This window comes from Protomyctophum parallelum, assembly GCF_964188405.1.
Source record: "Protomyctophum parallelum genome assembly, chromosome: 1".
Classification (NCBI taxonomy): Eukaryota; Metazoa; Chordata; class Actinopteri; order Myctophiformes; family Myctophidae; genus Protomyctophum; species Protomyctophum parallelum.
Genome location: NC_139697.1, coordinates 20,300,243 through 20,307,559, shown reverse-complemented (window position 1 = coordinate 20,307,559; position 7,317 = coordinate 20,300,243). Strand labels below are relative to the sequence as shown.

The 7,317-nt window shown below is 44.6% G+C and overlaps 1 pseudogene across 1 annotated transcript in view; it reads left to right on the top strand.

Moving 5' to 3' along the window:
• The first annotated feature begins 632 nt into the window (after positions 1–632).
• Positions 633–7,317, top strand: part of LOC310861835 (inactive phospholipase C-like protein 2) — a 75,852-nt pseudogene continuing 69,167 nt past the window's right edge. The window contains exon 1 of the transcript XR_014571080.1: positions 633–875. The product of XR_014571080.1 is annotated as an inactive phospholipase C-like protein 2 (transcript). The remainder of the gene's footprint in view (positions 876–7,317) is intronic.

The following is a 7,317-nucleotide window of genomic DNA, read 5'->3' as shown; positions in this document are numbered from 1 at the left end:
CTGAGCCACTGCTACATAGGCGTATCGTAATCGTATATGTGGCTGAAGTCAAGAGAAGAAGCAAGCAGTGCTTCTGAAGACGACACAATATAACAATGAGGCGGTTGTAGGTCTATTTATATTTGTAGTATTATAATAACTTAATAAGCTCGACTTGAACGCAAAGCGCGTATAGCGCACACCACACGCGATATTGGCAGCCTCATGCTGCAGGCTACAGTGGCATGGCACTTTCCCCGTGCCGTCATGTGGTAAAGCAACTAACGGTGCGCACTTGTTAGGTTAGGCACGTCCGTTACCACGTTTCCTGACGTCTATTCATGCTTTCAGCGACAGGAGCATCACCAGCACCAGCCAGCCGCAAGCAATAGAGGCTAGAAGAAGGCAGAGCTCTGTCGAATAGAGAAAGAGACGGAAGGAGAGAGAGAGAGAGAGAGAGAGAGAGAGAGAGAGAGAGAGAGAGATATTCTTCAAGTTAGGCTACTTTTGTTCTTGGCGCACGTATTGATTTCTCCGTCCACATGAGCCACGGTGGGATCTTTGTCGTTAGGCTACGGTACAGTTAGTCTGTATGCATCTTACATGCAGGGATCCGAGCGGTTCTAAGCAGGTGACATCCAAGTCAGCGTCTCATGGCTGAATTTGGAGAGAAGGGGGGTCCGCCGCCACTCGCCAAGGAGTGGAAAGCACCGTCAGGACTGGGTCGCATGGAGACGCACCGAGAGGAACAGGCGGTGTTGAACGGAGACTGTAGCATGTCAGACGGCGTCAGGAAGGTCCAGCGTGATGCGAGCCCTGGGTCGCCAACCCCCGGCAGCCCTGGACCGGGTGCCGCCACGACAAAACCTATCCCTCGGAGGAGCAGTCTGATCAAGGTATACCCGTCTGTCCTATAGGCCTAAACAAGTATAGGCTACTATAGTGTCTGGCAATGTGGTGGGGGCAACAGATAATAAATAATATATATATAATAATAATAATAATATATGATTTAATTTTAGTATAGTGCTGCTGGTGATGCTCTCTGATCTGAGGTGATCAAAAACCTCCATTCATAGCCATAGCCTCAGAATCAGATCCTTATCAACAGGTATATGTCATTGGAATAGGCTTGCAGCTTTAACAAACAAATTGCAAAAAGCAAATTAAAATCTTTCATCTCCATAATATAGGTTCAATGTTCCTTTAGTGTTACATTTTGTGTACAGCCATCTAGCATCAGTTATGATTGTTGTTTTTGTTGTTATCGATAATAGACATACTGTAGCAACATGAAGATTAGACATTGAATGTGTTTGCATGTTCTTTTGCTCAAGGTTCTTCTTACGCAGAGCACAGCACTCTAGGTCCAGTAAAGTGACCTGTGCCAGACAGACAGTGTCCTTGGCATTGTTCAACACACATTATTATGTACAGTATGAGTGATATCAGCGTCTCTCAAGCATATTTTTAGTTTCTCTGGTCAGATCAGAATCGTTCATAATATGCCAGTGGCTCTTTTTCATATAGTCTGTGGTTGTGTAGTGGCTAGACTTGTTTCCTTGATTGTACATTACATACAAAGGCTTGATGTAATCTTTATATCAGTGCTATAGCGAAGGTGAGAGTGTGAACCGACGACGGGTTGTTTCTTTTTCTGTCTGGGGATCCTTCCTGCCGAAACAGCACTTTATGAAATCATCTTTATCTGACTGGCAACCCCCCCCCCCCCCCCAGCTAGACGGGAAGTTGCACCAGTTGGTCAATTTCCTGGGGCAGCTCGTGTCGCAACATAGCAGTTTATAAGTTTATGAGCCGTTGGAGTTGACGCCTGTTGGCTCTTTCAAACACTATACTTTCTATTTCTCCCTTCCTCAGTCATGTGCACACACACACACACACACACACACACACACACACACACACACACACACACACCCCTTGTCCCATGTCCACCCACGTACAACACTACTGAATAACCACCCCATTTCCGGTGATAAGCGTATAGACTTTTTACAGGGGCCAGCTGCCCAGTTACAAACTGCAGCCACCTGTCGGTGCTCTTTTAGAATCGATGTAGCGCTTTTAGTTTTCACAAAATATCAGTCAAAATGGGTAAATCGGTGGTCGAGACAAAGGACTCTCCAAAATTGGGTTTGTCTTATAGAGATATGAGGGACAATACTGTACACATACTGTACACAACACAGATCTACATCCATTATTGACCCGGGCCCGGAGACATTACAATCATGTGCTCGATGGCATGCACCAGCCAGGCCACAATGTGTCGGCTATTTAATAATGGTTAATGGATAGGGGGATTGATTCACGAACCAACCCGTTCCAATCCGTGTCGACGGGTTGATAGTTGGAAAGCTGTGCTGACCTGTACTGTCTCTACAGTATGTGTTAGTCTGCAGTAAACTAGTAGGCATGATCGGTTTCTTTTGCCCTTTTGGCACCAGGGCCAAGAACCTCAATTCTTGACTATAGTCTAATAATCAAGTCAATGGCAGCTGTAAATTCTTTCATTTATCATTTCAGAACAACCGTCCCTCCAGGCTATAGGATAAGCGACCTGTCAGGCCGTGGACTTGGACCGTATAAACTATAGACAATCGCAGGTGTGCATGTGGTGTTGCTGCATGAGACACACACACACATTTGAATTATTTTATTTGGTCCACACTTTAAAAGGAAAATGCATAAGGACACAAACAGTATGGGTGCAGTTATGTTACAATCAAAAGCCTATGACACATGTTTGGAATCATGATACAGCATGCAAGAATGTCACTCAGCAGCGTCTCTGATACACACACACACACACACACACACACACGCACACACACACGCACACACACACTTTTATGCCACCAAGCCTACCAACTTCTACTGAGAGATGATGTCCACTGTACCAGTGCATGTTCTGTTTTCAACAAAGGGCCAATATGTGCTTATAGTCCCACTGCATGTTACAACTTAATACGGACTTGATCATTCAACATGTTCAAGTGGCACTCACTACCTGGTAACTCATGTAGACTTTATATCCGATAAACGTCACAGTATTAGGCTATATAGGGCATGCCTCCTGGTGGAGATTTGTGCTCCTTTCTAGTATTGCATAATAGGTGTTGTATGAAGTGTTTATTTCCCTTTTCAGCCACTTTGTAGCAGCTGTTTCACAAAGCACATAATTCTTTTTAACGTATGATCCCCTAGGAAGCGAATGGTCCACCTGTCTACGCTATATACAGTATGTACTGTATCTTGCTGAACTTGGGCTGTGTGCTCGGGCCAGACGAACTATGCATACTGTAGCTCATGTCAGGAGACTCCTGACAATGGGAGAATCCTCCGGGCCAGCGTATAATGTAGGCAGATAAACAGGAAACATGACATTCCAGACCAGTTTAACGTTAGCCAGGGGATTTGGGATTTTGTGCAGAGATAGTTATGTCATGTCCCGTGGGGGCTGCCTGTCGGCTGAGGCTATATACCTACCTTTCTTAGCATTCCATAGACCATTCTGGGCGGGAACCCGTTTTGGTGTTAGCATTATGTTATGCTTTAGCCATTTAAAAATAGCAGATCTACAAGCTCATAGCGCGCCACTCGGTGGCGCGCTATGAGCTTGTAGATCTGCTATTTTTGAAAAATCGAAGAGCGACTGACATAGAAGACATTTTTTGAATCTGATCTCAGGTCAGAATGGGATAGTATTGCTTGTGGATGCCCTTTTGCCCTCCTCTGTTTTGTGTGTATGCATGGTCTCCCACCACCACCACTGCATTGACTTGTGTCTGTCTCAAGTTCACCTTGATGGAGATATAGCCATCTCGCACGCGCACGTGTGTGTGCGTGCGTGCGTGGATTGCACTTGTATGTTTGCGCCTGTGTGTGTGCACACACACACAGCCCGCGGGTGTTGTTGTGTGAGAGTAATAAAGAGTCTGACCTGACCAGGGGGGCGAGAGGGAGAGAGAAATTTCTGAGATTAAATTAGTTTTTTTGTTGACACAGTTTGGACAGCTCAGACGGTATGGACTCTCAGGTGATTAATCTCACATAGTCCGGTTTTCAACTCCCTGTTTCAGGTTTTAGGCTTTGTGCAGATTTAAAGTTGTTTTTCTCTGTCATCGTCAGTCAGTCACCAAATTAATTATTCCGTGCGTGCGTGCGTGCGTGCTGTATACACGTGTCATGTGTTTATCTCACTTTGTACAGACAGTACTGTATGTGTGCATGTTCGTCCACATACTGTATTATGTATGCATGGATAAACGTTTGTGCACAAGTGTGCATGGGTTAGTGGCGCACACACACACACACACACACACACACACACACACACACACACCTTGTTTGCCACTTTCTGTGTGTGTGTGTGTGTGTGTGTGTGTGTGTGTGTGTGTGTGTGCTTACTGTACTTATCTGCTGATGTACAACTGTGTGGGCTGTCTAAATAGGCATGATTTAGTGAGTGTGTATATGAGGGTCTACGTATATATACACACGCGTCCACGTGCTGTTTACGTGACCGCATGTGCGTCAGTGTGTTTGTTGTTGTGTGTTTGACGCTGAGGGTACTATGCTAGCCGGGGGGACTTAATTGGCACAGGCACACAGCTGGGGATGAGGTTATGGCTATATACTTAGTCACTCACCGGTGTCGTGCGCTGGAAATAGGCGATATGCAAGCTCACGACATGACGTGACCACGGTGCGTTGTGAGCTTGTAGATTTGGATATTTATTTCGCCACGCAGGATAAATCTGTTGGGACAACTAAAAGAGCCTCAGACGCCTTATAGCTCCTCACGCTGACATCTTTATCTGGCTTTATGCCAATCAGGACGGGAACGCCTTTTGGTGTTTTAAGGATTATGTTATACTCTATAGCTATTGAAAGATAGCAGATCTACAAGCTCATAGCACAGAACCAAGTGCCGCGCTACGAGCTCGTAGATCTGCTATTTTTGATTAAAAAATAATATATTCTTTCAGACTCAGAGTGAACGTTTTTAACTCAAATCTTTGCTTCTGGGGTCCCCGGAACAACATAATTTCAGATGGGGGTCGGCGGCGGCCAATTACATTATAATATCTGGGGTCCTTGACATGAAATAGTTTGAGAACCGCTGACATAGAAATATGAGCTGTTTCAGAAAACTGTCATGATTTAGAAGACATTTTGTAGAATCTAGCTGGTCTCAGTCCTAAACGAGTTAAATCATTTTTGAACCTGACAGAGGCACTACGTGGCAGACACACAGAGGCTGAATATTTTCACCCTGACAGAGTCGTGGGGGGGAAACATTATTTTACGCCTGCTGATAAAGCGACACAGGGCAAAGATGGATGGAGAGCACACCTGGCATGGTATAAATAATTATGTGCAGTACACTACATACACACAAATGCACGCACACACGTACGCATGCACACACACACACACACACACACACACCTACTGATCCCTTCTGTTGCTATGGGATCGCCTTATGTGGTGAAGAACCTGTGTGTGTGCCTTTATTGGTGTATTATCTGAGCTTGTGTCTGACCAAGGTTGCTGTGGAGGCATGCAAAAAAAACACAATAGTCTACGACGGCCTCTCATTGGTGCATTCATTGTTCTACGACGGCCTCTCATTGGTGCATTCGGTCTACGGCGGCCTCTCATTGGTGCATTCGTTGTTCCAGCCATCTACGGTTTGAGTTCAGTCTGCTTCAGCAAAGGATGCAATCTGTGAAGTTTATCAGCCAATCAACTTGTGGTCATCTCCTCTAGCATGATGAACTTTTGGCCCCATTTAGACTGCGGTCACATCCGGTCAAATCTGATTTCAAAGCAGTTTTCTTTCTCCAAATCCGATCTTTTGGCCCGACTGTTTGCCAGGGACCACCTCCGACTTCTGTGTGTTCAGACTGGCAGCCAAACCTGAGTCAGATCTGTGCCACATCCAGATTAGAATCTGTTTAACCCATTCTGACCTGAGATCAGATTCTAAAAATGTCTGTTTGAAAATGACAGTTTTCTGAAAAAGCCTATGTTTCTATGTCAGTCGTTCTTCGATTTTTCGAAAATAGCAGACAGATCTGACCTGAAATCCGTTTCTGACGTCGAACACTGGCATATATGAATGAAAATTGTATTTCTGTTTGGCTTTTAGGCGTTTATTGGAGTTGCACAGGGCAGATATAAACTAAATATGCAAACAAAATGACTGACATATGTAATAACCTTATATTTTCCCAAAAAATAGTTGCGATCATCACAAATAACTGTGATTAGAGTAGACGATTATGTAATAATTGTTGACAGGACTGTGTGAGTGCATGCGTGCGTGCGACCGTATGTGCAAGATGTGTGATCACATCTGTCTGTCTGTGTGTGTGTGTGTGTGTGTGTGTGTGTGTGTGTGTGTGTGTGTGTGTGTGTGTGTGTGTGTGTGTGTGTGTGTGTGTGTACATTTTCGTATATAGAGCATCTGCATTTCTATTCCATCACTAGGTCAGCTCAGTGGTTTTGTAATCTGGTTCATTTAGCAGCGTGTTGCTGGAAATGGTTTCCTCATATCTCTGTCTGGAAGAAACCACCTAACTCCAAAATGTTCATTTTTCAGGAAATGAAAGAAAAAAAAACAATCCAGCTCAAGTGGAGTTAAGAGGTTTTTCGTTGAAGTTTCCATTGGTTCAGTTTTTTTTTTTTTTAACCAACATAAAGGGTGTTCAATAGCATTGAGTTATGCAAAGAACAAGATCCAAAGCCTCAAAAAATTGAGTTAGGTGATTTATTCTGGACAGCAATGGTATATAAAGTGAAGCTGAGAGAAAAGAAGCTCACAAACTGAAGCTCCACTTCATTGTCACATCACACGTTTACACATGCTGTCGCTAGAAGGGAGGGGGTGGACACTTCCTGTTTCTCATTTAGTAGTGATTTCCTGTCCTGTATAATGCAAACACATGCACACACATGCACACACACACACACACACACACACACACACACACACACACACACACGCACGCATGCACCCACGCGCACACACACACACACACACACACACACACACACACACACACACACACACACACACACACACACACACACACACACACACACACACACACACACACACTAAGCAGAGACAGGCTGTGGATAATAGCTCGAAAATGTACCTGCCAATGACATCATCATAGAGATTGCTAACTAGATAAAAGATGAAAGAAAAAAAAACAGTCATTGCAGAATTCTGCCGCTCGCCTCTTAACAGGGGCACAAAGTATGATCACATCTCCCCTCCACTGGCTCCCAGTTGGTTACAGG